Genomic DNA, 21,923 nt, shown 5'->3' with positions numbered 1-21,923 from the left:
AATGTACATGACACTTGCCTTGGTGCCGCTCCGTGGTGCAGGTATAGGCCGTCTTCCGTTACTATCGTGTAGTATATCTAGATGGGCTCCATCGCACCGGCTGCACCTTTTCTTTAGGCGGCATTCGGCTGCCATGTGGGGCCGCGCACATCGATAACAGCGCCGGTTGGACTTTATCCATTGGCTCACTTCTTCTGCATTCATCTTTGTGAATGAGTCACATTGTGACAGCCAGTGTTCTTTCTCACAGTAGGGACACGCTATCTTCCACTTCTCCTTTCTCGAGGGGGTGCTGTGACTCTTACTGCTCGGTACTGACTCTGATTGGTGCATGACAGTCACCGATCTTCTTCCATCACTTATTCTCCTGGGTCCCTCTCTGGAGCTTGGCGTGCTCCGCCCGAAGGTGTCCAGTCGTAAGCTGCTGACCTCTCTCGCCAGGAAGTCGGCCAGATCAAGGAGGGATGGCTCGGGGCCGTCGGGATCTCGGTAGTCCCTCTGCCGCCGAAAGCGCTCCTGTCTTGCGGGTGGCAGCTTCTCCAAAATCCTCTCAACGTTAGAGTTGGCGTACAGCTCATGCCTGCCCTTCTCCCGTTGAGCTCCCAGCATCCCCACCAGGGACTGCACTTTGATTGACAGGTCGTCTAGTGAGCGATTGTCTGTGGCTGGGGGTAGGCGGTCAATATGCCTTATCTCCTGGATTACGTAATCCCATATACGTCCATATCTTTGATCCAGCGCTGCAAGGGCCGCTGTGTATGGGGTCGAGGAGGTAGCATAGGCTAGCGCTATATTGTGCGCTCGCGGTACTTTCAGGTGCTTCAATAATATTGCATACTTGTGGCGTTCATCAGCGACATCCACCATCATTGTCTCTAAGCACATCCGGAGCTCCGTGTACTGTGCTCGACTCTCATAGGCGAAGTCTGGGAATGACGGCGTGGCGTTGTATGACGCCGTGGATGGCGGATACATCGGCGAGCGTTGGGGGAGAGACCTCCTGGGCGAGTCCCCTCTTGCGCCTCGCTGTGGGCTGGTACTGGCAGGGTACCATGGCCCGCTGGTCCAGGTACTGTTCCTCGGGGCTGGTCGTGCATCGTGCTCACCCGTAAATAGAGTCGGGGGTCTGTAGCGCAGCGCCGCGGGGGTATAGCCTGGACTGTATGGGACCTCCTGGTCCGGTGGAGTACTGTGCTGTCGTCGGGCTTGGTTCTCCTCTTCTCCCTCTTCTTCTTCTATCAAATCTTCCAGATCTTGTAATCGTTTATTTAGCTTCTCCGCAGTGTAGGCCGCTCCTTCCTTGTAGCTGGGTCTCGCTTGGACCGGTATGGGAAGGGGGTCTGCGGGGGGTCTAGACTCGGTCTGTTGGTCAAGTTCAGGGTCGCTTGCTCGTTGCGGTGACGCTGCTCTTGACTGCTGTCTCGACGAGTTCCTTGAGCCCCTGGCGGAGGGAGAGGGAGTTGTCCTTTTGATCAGCTGCTCTATTAGTTGCGCTTGTAGTCTGTCGCGCTCTGCGTCTCTTTGGGCACCGGCAGCGGCGCGCTGGGCGTCGGCCCGGTCTCTTGCCATATTCTCTTCCATCTGGAAGCGTCTCATCTCCAGACTTGTGCGCTGTTCTTCGCTCCGTTGCTGTGCTTGGAGGTGTTCGCGCTCGCTGGTCGCCTGGGCTTGGAGACGTTCGCGCTCGCTAAGCGTCTGTGCTTGGAGCCGATCGCGTTCGGTAGAGGCTGTCAGGCTGACGAGGAACGCCTGTTGTAGTATCCTCTCCGCTTCGCTGGGGGAAGGCGGTAGTGGAGGTGAGCCGCTCCTGCGTGAACCGCTCCTGGGGGTACTCGTTGGGGAGTCCTGGAGCTCTAGTTCCTCGGCGCTCTCCTCTTCTTCTTCCGTGCAGAGTTCTCTCTCTGTAGGGTTGTCTTCCTCCCGGGGCGTGTCGGGGACTACTTCTTTAGTAGTGGCGGGGGGTAAAGGCATGTCAATTCCCTCCTGGTCCCCACCGTGGGCTTGGTCAGTTACATTAGGACCTACTAGGGCCTCTGTGGTCGGGGAAACCTGGTCGTTAAGGTCAGACATAATTTTACTTTCTACTTTTACCACGTTTACCGTTTGTCGAAGGCTAGGTAGTTGACTGACAGTGTAAGCCTCTAAGTACTGAGGTGTCTGTCGTCTGCGCCGCGGGCGTTCTAGGTTAGGAGGATCGTTTCGTGGAGTGTTCATCATAGGCCATTTCGATATTAATAACACTATATTAATATTACACTAGTTACCCTCCGGCTCGAAGGACCAATTGTAGCTGAGGGGTACAATTCCCTGACTGTATTGTTAGATATGATATTTAATACCACTACCTCATGTACTTTAACTTCTGGCCACCCAGTACAAGATATAAGTATGATGAACACTTTCCCACCTGATGAAACGAACCAACACAAATGTACCAAATCGAATATTTAATACAGCAAAGGGTGTATACAACATTCACTTAATTACATTTATGATTTGAAATATTGAATATGCACTTTTATGGCAAATGAGTATTCGTAGGTAAATCAACATTGAATGTCCAATCTCTGGTTGCGCAGGGAGTAAGTATACAACCTGGAATATTTAGGAAACGATAGCGATGGTACTTAAATGATTATAGCTGGATACACTAAGGGGGGGGGGGGGTCCCGCTGGTTGTAAGACAGTAGGAGGGGGGGGTTAGAGAAGTTGCTGGCGGTATCCCATCTGGCCGACGGTGTCTTGGGAGAATCCAAAGTCTTAGACACAGTGCCCACAGAACCTCGGGCCGCAGACGAATACAGCTGGACCCTCTGTGGAACGGTATCTGCCGGTCCACAACGGAGAGACGTGGTGCGACCTCACTTGTAGAGCGCCGCCTCACCTGGAGTCCTCTCCGGGGGGTAATTCCAACACTCGACAGTGTTGGCCTTTATCCATGGAATAATCAAAGCACACAAAGCATAATCCAAGAGCCGTGGAAGGCTCGCCGTCGTCGGGTAGAGTAATCCAATATACAGGTCCAGTCGCTCTTGACCCGAAGCTCCTCGGATGCAATCACCACTAGGGGTCTGACCAGCCTGGATACGCGTCCAGATAACGTCAGGAACGATGGGGGTACTGATAACTGTAGAACTCGAACCGAACGATGCACCATACATAAATAGACTATTATTAGCTTAATAGAATACGTCCAACTCGACGGTATGGTGCCAAACTATGACCATTCAACTATTAATCTACACAATATCTCAATGCCTATTCTGGGCCAAGTAGGCCCTACTACACCGCACGTGCTTCGTGGGGAGGCTTTTGCGTCTGTCACTCTGTTGGAGGGTAAAGAACTGGACTAAAGGAAAGTTCTACTTTACGAGCGCCATATATATATGCGCTATGAACAAATAGTACCATTCGTATTTCGCCCGGCATATTACTGCGCGGAACCGGGGGTTTGCCTCGACATGTTAGGTGGCACGATTGAACTTGGACCTAGGGGTATGGCAACCTGGCGCCAGGTTCTCGTCCAATGGTAGAATGAAACTATTATGGGCTGTTTAGTAGAAACGGGGATATTCAATGCATATTGTACAAGGAATATACAGGGGATATCAAACGATATACAAATACAATTAAATATATATATATAAATAAATATACATATTCGGTTTAATCTGATCCTTCACAACAATATTCCTTTATTGATCCCCTTGGGGAAATTCAGGCATCATAGCAGCATGGGGGAAGGGGGGGGGGGTACAGGTAGTGAAAACAACACAAGCAGTGTAAACAAATAGGTCAATATAATTTACTATCTAACTAACTGAAATATACATTATTCATTATTCACAGTATCACAGTATCCACATAAGGTGCAGTATGCATAAGGTAGTGTTATTGTCCTACTTGGGTTCCTATTAGTTCTAGGTCGATGTCTGGCAGCAGTCGCTGCCCACTGTTGTGGAGCCTGATGGCCACTGGTATGAAGGACTGTCCGAGGCGGTTAGTTGAGTGTCGGGGGGGTATGAGTCTGTGGCTTCCTTGTCACCTTCACCTAATATGTTTTGATCTGGTCAGGTGCGCTGTCACCTAAAATGTTTTGATCTGATCAGGTGCGCTGTCACCTAATATGATTTCATCTGGTCAGGTGCGCTGTCACCTAATATGTTTTCATCTGGTCAGGTCCGCTGTCACCTAATGTTAATATGTTTTCATCTGTGTCCACTGACCACTGACACACAGTGGGGGATGTTTTAAAAATATTATTTAATATATAATATAATATAATAATTTGTGCTTCACCTAAACATTTGGTCAGCAGCCTCCACTGGTGTGTATATGTATCTGTGTGTGTATGTATGTGTGTGTGTGGTGTGTGTGTGCTAGTCCGTGTGGTGTGTGTGTCTAAGTGCAAGAGTTAATGGATGTTTTCTAAGGGGGCCATCTGGTTAACATCCATCTAATGGTTCGTGATATTCATGACAGTTCTCATAACAGTTGGTGTGTAACTGTGTGTATGTGTTTGTAAGTGTGGGTGAGCGTTGTGTGTGTGTGTACGTGAGTGTGTGCGTGTGCGCGTCGGAAGAGGAGGATGTGTGTGTGTGTGAGGCGCGTGTGTGTGTGTGTGTGAGAGGGGGCTAGTAATGACTCCAGATGTAGCGAGAGACAGCTATAGCCCCAAATCAGGATGGATGCAGCAACGGGATCATCAGGTCACTCAAGCTAGAGAGAGACACAGACTGAGAGACGCCCAGGCTACAGCTTGCATCATGGGGAGACAATAGGTGCACAGATACATAAGATATTGATAACAAATATTACTAAATCAATTAACTAAAAACCGATCAATCCCTCTTTTGACGTTAAATCAATACGTCAACACAACAGTTCATTGATGGATCTGTACCCGTCGATTGTCAACCATTACACGCATCCCACCCAATACCAGACTGGACGAACAACGCCAAGAGAGGAGAGAGAGAGAGATAGAGGGAGGGGAGAGCGGGAGAGAGAGAGAGAAGAAAGAGAGAGACACAGATTCGCAATTTTTCAGACAATACACTTCAACCCCTGTTGGACCCCCCTTACTCATTCACCTAACCCAGAGGAACCCACCCCTCTATTACAGTGCACTCCTTGGTCCCGTCTTCTAGGGCGTGGGTCTCCTTCCTGAGCTGGTTCCCGTTACAGGGTGCGGTCCCCTTAGGCAAAAGTGTCTCCTCTGGTCTGCTGCTCCTCAGTGTCTCTGGACTGTCCCCTCCACCTCTCGCCAGCTGGCCCAGCTGGCCCACCGTCTCTCCAGCTCAGCCTCAGTGTCTCTCCTACCGCTGCTCCTCCCGTTCTCGTCGTAGATGATCTGCCTGTCGTCGATGATCTGCGGTGCGTGGCCTCTGCTGCTCAGCTGCCATCTCCTCCAGTCTGCCTCTCTTCATCCTGGCCTGCCTGTCCTTCGTCTCCTCCTGCCTGTCACCTGGTCGAGGGTCGTCTGGTGGTCTCGTCACAGACGTCTGAGGGGCTGCTGCTGGTATCTCACCCCTGGTTCAGACGCGCTGCAGACAGCTGGTGTGAGTGTCTGGATCTTCTGTACCGTCTTCTCCTCCGTGTCTCCATTCCTCGTTCCTGGGTAGTCAGGAGTTCTCGTTCCGTCCCTGGTTGCAGCTGGCCCACATCAATTCTCACTGGAACCTCCACTTGAAAGGGATTTTCTTATCCCTCGTAAGTCCTAGAATTGATATAGTTATGGACCAGCGGACCAAAGGTTCACAGAACGACCAAGTTGTTTCCCACGGAGTCTTTATTTCACAGAGAAGAGAGCTCTCCTCAGCCCACAGGCTCAGCCCCTCGCACCAGTAGAAGAATGAATACATCACATTACATGACATTTATACCCTCTTGCACAGAGAGAGAAGGGGAGGGGTGTGTGTGTGTATATGTATCTGTGTGTGTATGTATGTGTGTGTGTGGTGTGTGTGTGCTAGTCTGTGTGGTGTGTGTGTCTAAGTGCAAGAGTTAATGGATGTTTTCTAAGGGGGCCATCTGGTTAACATCCATCTAATGGTTCGTGATATTCATGACAGTTATCATAACAGTTGGTGTGTAACTGTGTGTATGTGTTTGTAAGTGTGGGTGAGCGTTGTGTGTGTGTGTACGTGAGTGTGTGCGTGTGCGCGTCGGAAGAGGAGGATGTGTGTGTGTGTGAGGCGCGTGTGTGTGTGTGTGTGAGAGGGGGCTAGTAATGACTCCAGATGTAGCGAGAGACAGCTATAGCCCCAAATCAGGATGGATGCAGCAACGGGATCATCAGGTCACTCAAGCTAGAGAGAGACACAGACTGAGAGACGCCCAGGCTACAGCTTGCATCATGGGGACACAATAGGTGCACAGATACATAAGATATTGATAACAAATATTACTAAATCAATTAACTAAAAAACGATCAATCCCCCTTTTGACGTTAAATCAATACGTCAACACAACAGTTCATTGATGGATCTGTACCCGTCGATTGTCAACCATTACACGCATCCCACCCAATACCAGACTGGATGAACAACGCCAAGAGAGGAGAGAGAGAGAGATAGAGGGAGGGGAGAGCGGGAGAGAGAGAGAGAAGAAAGAGAGAGACACAGATTCGCAATTTTTCAGACAATACACTTCAACCCCTGTTGGACCCCCCTTACTCATTCACCTAACCCAGAGGAACCCACCCCTCTATTACAGTGCACTCCTTGGTCCCGTCTTCTAGGGCGTGGGTCTCCTTCCTGAGCTGGTTCCCGTTACAGGGTGCGGTCCCCTTAGGCAAAAGTGTCTCCTCTGGTCTGCTGCTCCTCAGTGTCTCTGGACTGTCCCCTCCACCTCTCGCCAGCTGGCCCAGCTGGCCCACCGTCTCTCCAGCTCAGCCTCAGTGTCTCTCCTACCGCTGCTCCTCCCGTTCTCGTCGTAGATGATCTGCCTGTCGTCGATGATCTGCGGTGCGTGGCCTCTGCTGCTCAGCTGCCATCTCCTCCAGTCTGCCTCTCTTCATCCTGGCCTGCCTGTCCTTCGTCTCCTCCTGCCTGTCACCTGGTCGAGGGTCGTCTGGTGGTCTCGTCACAGACGTCTGAGGGGCTGCTGCTGGTATCTCACCCCTGGTTCAGACGCGCTGCAGACAGCTGGTGTGAGTGTCTGGATCTTCTGTACCGTCTTCTCCTCCGTGTCTCCATTCCTCGTTCCTGGGTAGTCAGGAGTTCTCGTTCCGTCCCTGGTTGCAGCTGGCCCACATCAATTCTCACTGGAACCTCCACTTGAAAGGGATTTTCTTATCCCTCATAAGTCCTAGAATTGATATAGTTATGGACCAGCGGACCAAAGATTCACAGAACGACCAAGTTGTTTCCCACGGAGTCTTTATTTCACAGAGAAGAGAGCTCTCCTCAGCCCACGGGCTCAGCCCCTCGCACCAGTAGAAGAATGAATACATCACATTACATGACATTTATACCCTCTTGCACAGAGAGAGAAGGGGAGGGGTGTGTGTGTGTATATGTATCTGTGTGTGTATGTATGTGTGTGTGTGGTGTGTGTGTGCTAGTCTGTGTGGTGTGTGTGTCTAAGTGCAAGAGTTAATGGATGTTTTCTAAGGGGGCCATCTGGTTAACATCCATCTAATGGTTTGTGATATTCATGACAGTTCTCATAACAGTTGGTGTGTAACTGTGTGTATGTGTTTGTAAGTGTGGGTGAGCGATGTGTGTGTGTGTGTGTACATGAGTGTGTGCGTGTGCGCGTCGTAAGAGGAGGATGTGTGTGTGTGAGGCGCGTGTGTGTTTGTGTGTGAGAGGGGGCTAGTAATGACTCCAGATGTAGCGAGAGACAGCTACAGCCCCAAATCAGGATGGATGCAGCAACGGGATCATCAGGTCACTTAAGCTAGAGAGAGACACAGACTGAGAGACGCCCAGGCTACAGCTTCCATCATGGGGAGACAATAGGTGCACAGATACATAAGATATTGATAACGATAGGTTATGTAGATAACCTAGTTATATTAGTATTGGCTGAGCGTCCCGCTCTGAGCCTTATGAGATACCCCTTATCTCCTATGATACCTATTGTATCTCCAACGAAAACAACTACATGCACCCCACCTGTATGGGGCCCCGCCCCTATGGTGGCACCGCCCATATAACCGTGACTCTGGTCACCAAAACACCCTTCCTCGCCAAATCCCGTCCCAGGAAAAGATCCCTCAAGAGGGAACTCAGGGCCGCGCAGAGCGGGACGCTCAGCCAATACTAATATAACTAGGTTATCTACATAACCTATCGTTATATATCGTATTTGCTTTCGCGTCCCGCTCTGCACCTTATGAGATATGGGGAAGAGCGGACGCGAGACCCGACAAATGTACCCCCTGAGGACCCGTAAGCCCACATCAAGGGGTGCGGGGAGCCCTGTCACCCCATCCTTCCTAATGAAGGGGGGGCGCAGTCAACTCCACCTGAATGCGAACAAGAGGGAACTAAAACCCCTTGAACACACCGTACAGGCGGAACCACGTGTGACTCAACACACTGTGGCCCATACCCATACACTCCTGCTACCCGACCAAAGGACGGGAAGCAGGAAAGGCCACAGACCCCAGAACCGCCTGGGAGACAGAACCCCCGGTCATGTCCATGAGGTAAAACCTTACAAAGGGACCCGGGGAGGACCATGAAGCTGCAGCACAGATGTCCTCCACCGAGGCCCCACCCAGGAGAGCGGCAGAAGCAGCCACCCCACGAGTGGAGTGCGCCCTGACGCCCCCAGGGGGATCCTGCCCAGCCAACGTGTAGCAGAGGGTAATGCCCTCGCACAACCAATGGGACAGGCGCTGCTCCGACAGTGCCTTACCAGCACGAGCCCCACCGTAACAGACAAAAAGCTGGTCGGTAACCCTGAAGTCCTGAGTACGGCTGAGGTAAATCCCCAAGCACGGACTGGACATGACAGGTGAAGGCCCGCATCTAACTCACTAGTGTGAGGAGGAGGACGAAACGCCTGAACCACAATATCCCGGGAGCGGAAGGAACTCCGGATATTCTTAGGCACGAAAGCAGGATTAGGTCGCAGAGTGGCACCGCAATCGGTCCAAAAAGACAGGCACTCTGGACGTACCGAGAGAGCACAGAGCTCACCTACGCGTTTAGCGGAAGTGACAGCCAGTAGGAACGCGGTCTTGAAGGACAGCTGTCCCAACGGCGCCTGCTCGAGCGGCTCAAACGGGGCCAAGGACAACCGACCGAGGACCAATTGAAGATCCCAAGTCGGAGCCAAGGAGCATTGCACCGGCTTAACGCGTCGAGCGCCAAGCAGGAAACGCTTCACAAGAGTGTGGCTGAACAAGACATCCCCTCAAACCCCTCATGATAGGAGGATATAGCTGCTGCATATACCCTCACCGTCGAAGCCGACAGTCTATCAAGGAGAGACTGGAGGTAACTAAGGACAGCATCCAGGGGGCAGGAGACTGAGTCCCGGCCCCCCGCCTTACACCACACTTGGAACATACGTCATCTGCCCGCGTAAGCGCGACAGTGGAGGGAGCATGCGCATTCCAGATGGTAACACCATCAGGATCAAGAACCTGCGCCCCTCAACGTACCCGTCCCAACAACTGACCTAACAGATGTATGGGGAAGAATCCCTGGCGGCACGGCATCGGTCCCAGACCCGCCTGGCCATGTCCAGACGTAATCCTCACCCGTCAGGATGAGGACCGCCCTGCGACAGTACACCTGCACCCACATTCTCCCTGCCGGGGACGTGGGGAGCCCTCAGGCCGCGCAGATGGAAGACGCCCATAGCCAGCCGCCCGCCGCCTGGTGCAGACAGGGGAAGCGTACTCCTCCCTGTCTGTCGATACACGACACTGACGTCGTATCGTCCGTCCTGATCAACACCATTTGTGGACCAGAAGGACCGCTTTCAACACCAACACATTGAACGTAGCGCAGACCGGGCAGCATGGTTTGCCAGCTGCCCCCTACTGCGTTGGCCCGACCCGTCACCAGCGAGGGAGGCGTCGGTGAAAACGCGACTTGAGACAGCGCCGTAACCGTCCTAGGACGGAACCTCCCGAGCGTGTTGACAACACGCTCTGAGATGGATGCCCATAGCCCTCCAACCGTTGACTGGGAAGAGGAGTACTCTACATCCAGTCTACAGCAACCCCAGGCTGGTAGAGACCTGCCTGGTACGAGACCTGACGATCCACCTTGACCGCGAAGGACCAGAACGTCATCAGGGCAGAACACTCCATAACCCCTGACGACGCAGAGGCCCCAGTGCGGCCTCCACGCACTTGGTAAAGATGCGGGGAGCCAGAGAAAACCGAACGGCAGCCTCTGGTACTCATACGCTAACCCTGCAAAGGAAGCGTAGGTAAGCCCTAGGATGGAAGATCGGAGATGCGCATACGCATCCTACAGGTCTATGGAGGAGAACCAGACCCTCACCTGACAGTGTTCAACAGGTAGGAGATGATCCAAAAAATGCTGAACCTTCCCATGGGACAGGTCCAGCCTGGGTCTTACACCCCTCCCTCCCGACTTCTCAGGCAGAGAACACCGGGAGGAGAACGCCACGACGATGGCTTGCTTCGTCCACAGAGATTGTATCTCGTTGACCAGAGCTGTCACTGCTGGAGACCCTGACAATAGGGTCTGTACCAAACCTGAAAACGGGTGAGGTTGTGTAAACACAAGTCCCCGCCTCAGCGTTCTCTCCATCCACCTCGACATATGGTACTGCCGTAGTCATATGTGACAACACTCCCAACGCACCCGCCGTCACGTGGCGCAGGTCCGCCAGGAACTGTAGATAGTTGGCCCGGTCCCCCCGCTGTGCGTAGCCAACCCTGGAACCGTGCAAGCAGCGCATTCCGTGTCGGAACATCTGACCCTGACACTGCAGTGATATTACTACCACCCCAAATCATGTGAGCTGCGACCACTTGCCAATATTTCAGGAGTGGGAGGCACCAACATGATACCTGGCCTGGCGAAGGCGAGGCCGGGGAAGCCCGCACTGTGTGCCTCAAAAGGTTTCGAGCCTCCCTGCTGACAACACTTAAGTTGACAGACGTAACACCAGGCTCAACCAACACAGTTCAAGGTGTGGAAGCCGCTTGACAGCACAACATTCTCACGGACAGACCCAGGCTCAGCCATCAACTGGGTGTCAGCCCCTGTCCCCATGAGAAGCGAAAGGGGGACCGCCCGCGCATCAACAAAGGCACGCGGCCCGCAGCCAAAGGAAACAATCAGAGCCCACTTTTTCCGCTGGTGTTGGGGAAGGGAGTGATCGGAGAGCGGGCTGCTCGCGGCAGGACGGTGACGGCTTGTTTGTTCAAGCCGAACCCATCCTACATGGCCGATCCCTCGGCCGCCAAGGCTGTCGGCCTCGTGGACACCTGTCGAATCAACGCCCAGGATACCTCCGGCGGGGGAAAACATGGCCGCCTGTCGAGGGCCTCGTCATCGCCGCTGACGAGGCCGTGCTCGCTCCTCTTCTGGTTGCACGGTGTGAGGCGGTGTAGGGCCTAGGACAATACCGCCCGCGCTCCAGCAGAAGACCAAAATCCCCTGCGGAGAGGGGAACCCTGAGCGGTTATAGCTTGCGGCTGGGTCAAAGCTAATAACGTCAACAACCTCGCGCGATGTGTCGACGTCGGCTGGCCCTCAAGGCCCGCCACCAGACACCATTCTTTTAATAGAAAAAAAAAAAAAAAAAAAACAGCAATTCGAACACAGTTCTAATCGTTGCCAATTCCATACCGTGGCGGTACACGCTTTAACAGCCCACCAGCCACTCGCCAGGCCGACCCACCCATGGCGTCGGCCGGGCGGGGCAATGTTTCAATATGTCAAAAACAAAGGACTGATGTTAACACGGAGCACCAGTGGTGGTTGCAAACAGCAACCTCCACTGTGGTGTGCACCATGAAAGGGTTAAATGAATAAAAGAACTAAACCACAAAATACTGTAGAATGAGCAAACCCATACACACAACGTTAAGGGGAGGCGGACCAGAGCGAACTAGTCCCGCCTTCATTCAAAATATTCACAACAGCACACCAGCCCTAGCTTAGCCCATTTACCAAAAAAGGTAAACAAAGCCCCCCCCCGCACTACTCCCCCAGTATACCGATTGACCGTCATTATGAATGGTTGAGAGGAGAGAAAACTGTAGCAAGACAGACCTTCTCATAGCAGAGTGACAGAACGAAACAATAGCCCACTACACAGGGCCGCCTCAGGGGGTGGGGGGCCTCGCGTTTAAATTCGCCCAGGGCCTCACATTTCTCCCAGGCGGCCCTGCCCCTATACTACTACAGCCTAGCGTGAGGCGATGTGGGACCCAGATCGACAACGCCTGCGCACAGACACGCAACATGTTTACCATGTCGGCTGGACCCATAGCCCCACTACCCGACGCCAATGTGGATAGGAACTAGCCAGCTGAGCCATAACCCGCCGTTAAGTCCCATCCTGCAGTAATATAGCTCTACTGCTACACCGCCGAGCTCACGCATCGCCCCAGATGGGGACACCGTTCCATAGACCCCGCCGGAACACAAGGTAACATACCTGGCTAGGATACCTAGCCACGGCCTACCCTGTTGTCAACCCATTTACCCGAAAAAAGGTAAATAGGACTCAGCAAAAAAACCCACAACAGCTACCGACTGACCTTCATTGATGAACCGGGCAAGAGGAGGGAGAAGTGACAACATCTCACGGCGGAGACATTAGAACAGCGTAGCAGTTAGCAGTAGCAATAGCATGTGGCATTAGCGATAGCATGTAGCATAGCATTAGATGTTTAGTAGCACGCCCAAGACAGCTTGGAAACCGTTCCCTGCAGTGAACGTTCACCAAACCATCCTGCCCCCGGCGCCAACACACAACATGGTTGTGTAACAAAACAAACCAGCATTACTAACACTAATACCCATGCCTGAAGACACAGGGCCTACCTGAGTACAAGCTGGCCCGACAGCCAATCTTGTACAGCTGAACCTCGATCTGCTGTCATTAGACGAGGAACATCAACATAGGCCCGTCGTGTCGCCGAAAACATGCGTCGAAGATGCCAGGGGCCAGCAACCTCCGGTAAGCTTTCAACATTATGACTCTGATCTTTTTCATCCTGCTAGTTAACGTATGGTGCACGCAGCCAGTACGCTGGGACGAAAATAGAGGAAGGGTGTTTTGGTGACCAGAGTCACGGTTATATGGGCGGTGCCACCATAGGGGCGGGGCCCCATACAGGTGGGGTGCATGTAGTTGTTTTCGTTGGAGATACAATAGGTATCATAGGAGATAAGGGGTATCTCATAAGGCTCAGAGCGGGACGCGAAAGCAAATACGATATATATAACAAATATTACTAAATCAATGAACTAAAAAACTATCACACGTTACCAAAATAAAACCTACACTAAAGCCGGCTTAAATTGTTTGGGGTACCCCTTAAGGCCTCTACATGCTACAGCAACTTCAAAGCAACTGCACCACAACATCGACAAAGCAACAGTGTTGTAGACACTCTGCCTTTATGCTTCTGCAACATCAACGCGCAAAGTTAGTTTAACTAAAGTTAGTTTAGGTTCGTGTTAACGTTAGATAATGTACAAAATAAATGTATTTCCGGTGCTTTTAGACGTCGCTCTTTTATTTTGAAATCCCCCGACCGGAAGTGTTATAGTGTCTGTTGCTAGCAGCTTAACTTCTGTCGCCCGTTTCTGTGCTTTTCGAGCTAACGTTACCGTAACGTCATTAGTTTCCAATGGAGAGGAGAGAAAGACCTCGGCTCACATGCAGCTCAAACTACCTGTTGGAATAAATTAATTGATTGATGTTTAACTTGTCCCTGTGTGTGTCCAGTCATTTCGACTAGCAAACGTTGTATTTAACGTTACCTCAGGATACCATTGTATTTAGTTGGTTAGCTATGTAGCTAATGTGGATAGCATTTTGAATAGCACCAATGTTAGCTGGCTGGCTACAGCTTTATTTACTAAATGATGGAGGCTTTTTAATCGTCAAGGTAAGAGAGGATTTGTCATGATCAACTGAAGGCGTATGCTATGGAACAATATGTGCTTGGGTTTTCAGAAAAAGGCCAGCTATGTGACGCTAATTATTTAGCATCAATGCTGGATGGCTACAACAATGGAGGTCATGGTATTCTCTGCGGGACCAATATTATTCTATGACAGACCCGCCCCCATTCGCTAACCAACCAATCACTGCTACGCAACATCAGCGCAAGGTCTTCAGATTAGATTTGAGAGAGATGTACGCAACATCCTCGCAACACAGTCTACAAGACCCTCTGCAACAACCGCGTTGAAATCGCGCTGTTGTTTTGTTGCAGTTGCTTTGAAGTTGCTGTAGCATGTAGAGGCCTTTAGACACTGGTTGTTAGCGTTCACTTGAATGGACGTTGATGTGGATACACAAGGTACCGTTCGTACTTAGCCAAGATGGCGGACCCACTCTTATCACCTCTCGTCCAGGTGACAAGATGGCGTCGGCGATCCCGCGAGCACAGCCAGCGGGCTGGGCGAACAGCATGGGCAGTGGTTAGCTGGAGGAGCGTGCTGTGATGGCGACCTCTGCTGGTGGGAAGAGGCGTCCTCTGTAACGTCTGGGGAACGTCCACTGCTGGCTGTTGCTTGCTGCTGTCACGCGAACTGCTAATACTGTTGCTACCCTAAACACAGCTAAACTTCGGGTCTGGATGCACCCTCCTGCTATATCGGTTGTACTACTAACGCAACGTGGCTGACTATACCACCGGTCTTCAGCGCCGCGCGCCCGGTAGTCTACTGGAGTCAGACGGAGCCGTTAGCAGCATGCTAATACACCGCACACTTACTACTATAACCCGTTAACTATAGACGTTAGTCCCGTTAACTCTAGACGTTAGTCCTTCGTTCTGTATCGCTTACTCACACACTATCGCTGGTACTTCTAGGATAACCCGTCAACTAGCAAGTACTTCTTATCACCCATTGCTCGTTCCAACGGGGCTCTCTTCTTATCACCCGTCGCTCGTTCCGACGGGGCTCTTCAACAGCTCTCCTTCAATGGGGCTCGTTTGAGCACACGCCCGCTGTGACTGCGACTGTTCACGGTCAAGTCCACTGCCGAAGAGAGCTTCCTGGTCCTCTCGCCCCCAGGTAACTCCCTCTTCCTCGTTGCTTTCCTCTCTCCTCCGCTCCACCTGCCACCACTGCCACTCCGCCCCCTGCTGGCAACCGCCACTGATCCCACTCTAGGACCACTCCAGAAAAGGAGAAAAGGTGCTTCAATGTTATTGTTAGTGATCCATACTGAAGCCGGAGAAGAGTAGCACCTCACCTCGTCATTAGACTGGGCGAGCTATCCAAAGGAACACTGTTTATCACACTTTATACACACACAGGGAAAGTAACAGTTAGGTAGCACTTCTGAATACTTAGTAGAATATTCAGGCTGCTACATTTCCCCCCACTTTAAACTTGCCAAGTCCTCTGCAAGTTACTCAATGACACCAGTTTAATGACATGAAAACGGTCCTTAGACCCACAGTTTCACACATTGTTCCATTACTTTCACACACTGTTCTACAACCACCCTCTTCAGCACGTAGTCCTGGCGATACCGAGCGGGTAGCCGACCTCTGGTGCTCCTCTGGGGCCAGGTTCGTCCAACCTCCCCTGCATCTGATTCTGCGTCAGATTCGTCTGTCTCTGTTGGTAGGCCCTTGGCCACGGCTTCGCCCGCCGAGGCCTCTGAGGAGCCGCCCGCGGCGCCCTCCTCGCCCCCGTCTCCGCCGTCTTCTCCACCCTCGTTTGAGGGGACTGACTTTACCTCTCCTGACGTCCTCTCGACGTTCCCATCGCCACCCTCTAGGCCCGGTTTGTAACCTGCCGGTGAGCGTCTGCGCCGGTATTGAAAGTTGCGCCGGTAGCGACGCCGACGAGGCCCCAACTCCGGGCTGTCCTCGCCTCCTTGACCTCCTGGTCGGAAACCTTGGTGGTAGCTCTGCCTCCAGAGGTCCCGGTCTCCACCGTCAAGCTCTCTCCTCTCAGGCCCTCTCCTATTGGGCTCTCTCTGTTCAGGCCCCCTCTTGTCAGGCTCTCTCCTGTCGGGCTCTCTCCTGTTGGGCTCTCTCCCCTCAGGCCCTCTCCTTTCGGGCTCTCTCCCTTCAGGCCCCCTCCTGTCCGGCTCTCTCCGGTCAGGTTCTCTCCTGTCGGGCTCTCTCCTGTTGGGCTCTCTCCCATTGGGCTCTCTCTGTTCAGGCCCCCTCTGGCCGGCCCTTCTCTTTTCAGACCCCCTCCTGTCGGGCTCTCTCTGAGCAGGCTCTCTCCTGTCGGGCTCTCTCCTGTTGGGCTCTCTCCTGTTGGGCTCTCTCTGTTCAGGCCCCCTCTGGTCGGCCCTTCTCTTTTCAGACCCCCTCCTGTCGGGCTCTCTCTCCTGCTCTCCCTGGTCAGGCTCTTTCCTCTCAGGCTCTCTCCTGTCAGGCCCTCTCCGTTCGGGCTCTCTCTGTTCAGGCCCCCTCCTGTCAGGCTCTCTCCTGTCGGGCTCTCTCCTGTTGGGCTCTCTCCCCTCAGGCCCTCTTCTTTCGGGCTCCCTCCGTTCAGGCCCCCTCTGATCGGCCTTTCTCTTTTCGGACACCCTCCTGTCCGGCTCTCTCTGGTCAGGCTCTTTCTCCTCAGGCCCTCACCTTTCGGGACCTCTCTGTTCGGGCCCCCTCTGATCAGGCTCTCTCCGTTCAGGCCCCCTCCTGTCCGGCTCTCTCTGGTCAGGCTCTCTCCTGTCGGGCTCTCTCCTGTTGGACTCTCTCCTGTTGGGCTTTCTCTGTTCAGGCCCCCTCTGGTCGGCCCTTCTCTTTTCAGGCTCTCTCCTGTCAGGCCCTCTCCGTTCGGTCTCTCCCTGTTCAGGCCCCCTCCTGTCAGGCTCTCTCCTGTCGGGCTCTCTCCTGTTGGGCTCTCTCCCCTCAGGCCCTCTTCTTTCGGGCTCCCTCCGTTCAGGCCCCCTCTGATCGGCCTCTCTCCTTTCGGACCCCCTCCTGTCCGGCTCTCTCTGGTCAGGCTCTCTCCTGTCGGGCTCTCTCCTGTTGGGCTCTCTCCCGTTGGGCTCTCTCCTGTTGTGCTCTCTCTGTTCAGGCCCCCTCCTGTCAGGCTCTCTCCTGTCGGGCTCTCTCCTGTTGGGCTCTCTCCCCTTAGGCCCTCTCCTTTCGGGCTCTCTCCGTTCAGGCCCCGTCAGGTCGGCCTTTCTCCTTTCGGACCCCCTCTTGTCCGGCCCTCTCTGGTCAGGCTCTCTCCTGTCGGGCTCTCTCTGTTCGGGCCCCCTCTGGTCGGCCTTTCTCTTTTCAGACCCCCTCCGGTCGGGCTCCCTCTCATGCTCTCTCGGGTCAGGCTCTTTCTTCTCCCGTTGCCGATCGAACGGGGTCTTAGGGGGCTTGATCCCTCGGACCATTGCCCGCCCCACTGGTTCCAGCTGGGGCCCTTCCGCCTGGATTCGCCGTATCTCCACCCGGTCGTACCCGCGGTTCCTCATCTGGATCACCATTCGTCCGGGGCCGACTGGCGAGTACGGGATGGGGCCCGTGGCGGTGAGGAAGCCCCTCTCGGTGTCCTCCACCTCCGGTCCTGACCTCCTCGACGTGCATAACAGGTCGTCGGCCTCCCGGCTGACCCGGCTGGGTTGGTGGTGGACTACCACAACGGGGCTAAGGGCGACATCCTCGGAGCCGGGGCGATAATTGTGGGCAGGGCGCATCCCCTTCATTACGTGGAAGAGACCGTCCACCCCGTCGAGCACATCCATCCCCAGAAATCCCTGGACCGCGTCTCTTGCGCGTCCTCGGATGGGGTCGTCGTTCACGAGGAGGATACACGTTTTGGTGAACATCATCTCTAACCCGTTGGTGGCTTCTGAGCCGTCTCTTTGCTCCCGCAGAGCCACCTGAACACACCGCCTCTCCTGGAGTGCCCTCTCGGTCAACCCCTTCACGGCCTCTTCTTGTTCCAGTCTCGTCACTGTTTCTTCCAGTGTCTCCAGTCGTGCCATCTGCGTCTGGCACTTCTCCTGCAGCTCCTCCACCTTTGCCGCCATCTCCTGTGCGGCTCGGGTTCCTTCGTCGGACGTCATGGTCTCTCTACTGGTCTGTCAAGGAAGTGGAGTAGGATGTTGATCCTGTTCGTGACGCCAAATGTAGAAGGGTGGATTATCCCTGCTTGTGGGAGTAGTAGTACACAGACACTGGGTAGTAGGATACTATAGAATTGGACCTATATGTACCCCCGTCTTTGGCCTGGAACGTCGTTCTGGAGGGCTTGCAGCAGGAGTGGATGGGGCCCAGGATTTACTAACCTGGGGACTGGTACTCTGGTCTCCCCCGCCTTCCAAGGCGGTCAGCAGTAGCTCCCCACACACTCTCACTTCCCCCAGTACCTCTGACAGCCCTCCCACACCCAGTGACTGTCAGTTCAATAGTATTATTGGGCTTCCCTTTAAGCAGTACCCTTCCTTGACCACCTGTATAGACCCTTCAAATGCTATTCTGTGAATGTGGTGTAAGGGTTAAATAATTATGCAGTCACAATATTTACCCAGGGGTTAGATTAGCAAATGGAAGAAACAGACACACACAGTGCTCCCAATAAGGTCTACTTTGTATTGAAGCCTGGGCAGGTTATCAGTTACAGTTAATACTTCAGATTTATTCATACATGGCACCGGGTGCTCTCACTGATAATGTAGGGGAAACTATTCCCACCATAGGCACCGCATGCTCAATACATTAATAACACCCCGCTTGTACTAGGGGAGACCCAGGCATAAAGTAGAGAAACATTGGGAATTCAAATAACAAGAATAATAAAATACCAAAAGAAAACCAAGTAAATGTGGGCCCACGTTACCAAAATAAAACCTACACTAAAGCCGGCTTAAATTGTTTGGGGTACCCCTTAGACACTGGTTGTTAGCGTTCACTTGAATGGACGTTGATGTGGATACACAAGGTACCGTTCGTACTTAGCCAAGATGGCGGACCCACTCTTATCACATCTCGTCCAGGTGACAAGATGGCGTCGGCGATCCCGCGAGCACAGCCAGCGGGCTGGGCAAACAGCATGGGCAGTGGTTAGCTGGAGGAGCGTGCTGTGATGGCGACCTCTGCTGGTGGGAAGAGGCGTCCTCTGTAACGTCTGGGGAACGTCCACTGCTTGCTGTTGCTTGCTGCTGTCGCGCGAACTGCTAATACTGTTGCTACCCTAAACACAGCTAAACTTCGGGTCTGGATGCACCCTCCTGCTATATCGGTTGTACTACTAACGCAACGTGGCTGACTATACCACCGGTCTTCAGTGCCGCGCGCCCGGTAGTCTACTGGAGTCAGACGGAGCCGTTAGCAGCATGCTAATACACAGCACACTTACTACTATAACCCGTTAACTATAGACGTTAGTCCCGTTAACTCTAGACGTTAGTCCTTCGTTCTGTATCGCTTACTCACACACTATCGCTGGTACTTCTAGGATAACCCGTCAACTAGCAAGTACTTCTTATCACCCGTTGCTCGTTCCAACGGGGCTCTCTTCTTATCACCCGTCGCTCGTTCCGACGGGGCTCTTCAACAGCTCTCCTTCAACGGGGCTCGTTTGAGCACACGCCCGCTGTGACTGCGACTGTTCACGGTCAAGTCCACTGCCGAAGAGAGCTTCCTGGTCCTCTCGCCCCCAGGTAACTCCCTCTTCCTCGTTGCTTTCCTCTCTCCTCCGCTCCACCTGCCACCACTGCCACTCCGCCCCCTGCTGGCAACCGCCACTGATCCCACTCTAGGACCACTCCAGAAAAGGAGAAAAGGTGCTTCAATGTTATTGTTAGTGATCCATACTGAAGCCGGAGAAGAGTAGCACCTCACCTCGTCATTAGACTGGGCGAACTATCCAAAGGAACACTGTTTATCACTGTTTATAGATATATGAAGTAAGCATCTCTGTCCTAGTTGCTGGTGTTCGCAGGCGTTTGCCTGACCGCAGCAGCTTGAACAGGCTGTTGTTGGGGTGGTGAGGGTCTTTCATTATTCTGCAGGCTCTGGATTTGCACCTCTTGTTATATAGGACCTGCAGGGGTGGTAGTGCAATACCCGTAGTACGCTCGGCTGAGCGTACCACTCTCTGTAAGGCCTTCTTGTCCTGTGCCGTGCTGTTTCCATACCAGGCAGTGATGTTTCCAGTCAAGATGCTCTCTACAGCTCTGGAGTAGAAGGACTGGAGTATCTTCCCCGATACTCTGAACTTCCTTAACTGTCTCAGGTGGTAGAGGTGCTGCTTCGCCTTTTTTACGACTGAGTCTATGTGTGTTGTCCATGTCAGATCCTCTGAGATGTGGATCCCCCAGGTACTTGAAGCTGCTCACCCTGTCCACGGTAGCCCTGTTTATCCTCAGTGGTGTGTGTGTGTGTGTCCTGCTGTTTTCTCCTGAAATCCACGATCAGCTCCTTGGTTTTACCAATGTTCAGGAGCAGGCTGTTGTCCTGGCACCAGCGTTCCAGTACCTCAACCTCCTCCCGGTAGGCCTTCTCGTCATTGTCAGAGATCAGCCCCACCACCACTGTCCGCAAACTTCACTATGGAGTTGGAGCTGAACTTGGCCACACAGTCATGTGTGTATAGTGAATACAGCAGGGGGCTCAGGACACAGCCCTGGGGGGATCCGATACTCAGGGTGATGGTGTTGGAGGTCTGACCCCCCACCCTGACCGCCTGGGGCCTTTCACTCAGAAAGTCCAGTATCCAGGCACTCAGAGCGTAGCTCAGACCCAGCTCGATCAGCTTGTCCACCATTCTGGTGGGGACTATGGTGTTGAACGCTGAGCTGTAGTCAATAAACAACAGTCTCACATAGCCCCCCTTCTGGGGGTCTAGGTGAGAGAGGGTGCTGTGCAGTACTTGGGAGACCGCATCATCAGTGGACCTGTTTGGCCTGTATGCAAATTGCATAGGGTCCATATCACTGGGGAGGGAGGCACAAATGTGATCCTTAACCAGCCTCTCAAAACATTTTATGGCCACAGAGGTGAGTGCCACCGGTCTGTAGTCATTGAGACCTGTTGGGGAGGATTTATTTGGTACCGGGATAATAGTAGACACCTTGAAGCAGGCAGGTACCACGGATTCCGCCAGGGATAGATTAAATATGGTGGTGAACACAGGGGCTAGCTGGTTAGCACAGGACTTAAGTATACGTCCTGTTATTCCATCTGGGCCAGCAGCCTTCCTGGTGTTCACCCGCATAAATGCTCTTCTCACACTCTGTTCCGTCAATGAGAGAGCGTCCCCGCCCCCCCGCGGATGCCCCCCCCCTCCACGACAGCCGGCGCGTCAGTGACGTCATTAGCCGGTGAGCTAGCGTCGCCACTGTCTGCACCAAACCGAGCGTAGAAGGAGTTGAGTTTGTCCGCGAGAGAGGCGTCGTCGCTCCCCATTGAGGGGGCGCTGACTTTGTAGTCAGTTATCGTCCGCAGTCCCCGCCATAAGCCTCTTGTGTCATTCTGTGCCATTTGTGCCTCCATCTTATCAGCATACGTCCTCTTAGCAAGTTTAACAGCCTTGCGCAGAGTATAGACTGTTGCCTTGTACTCCTCCATATTTCCTGTCTCTCTGCCCGGGTTGTAAGCAGTGGTGCGAGTTTTCAGAGCTGCTCTGATAGTACTGTCCACCCACGGTTTCTGGTTCGGGAACACCCTCGCCTTTTTTGTGGGGACGATACTTCCCTGGAACATTCCCCAGTCTACGTCCTCTAGAGCAGGGGTCTCAAACTCAATTTACCTGGGGGCCGCTGGAGGTAGAGTCTGGGTGAGGCTGGGCCGCATCAAATATTCCACAAAAAAAGGGTTT

Source organism: Notolepis coatsorum (genome assembly GCF_963971535.1).
Source record: "Notolepis coatsorum genome assembly, chromosome: 9".
Classification (NCBI taxonomy): Eukaryota; Metazoa; Chordata; class Actinopteri; order Aulopiformes; family Paralepididae; genus Notolepis; species Notolepis coatsorum.
Note: the sequence above shows the minus strand (reverse complement) of the source record.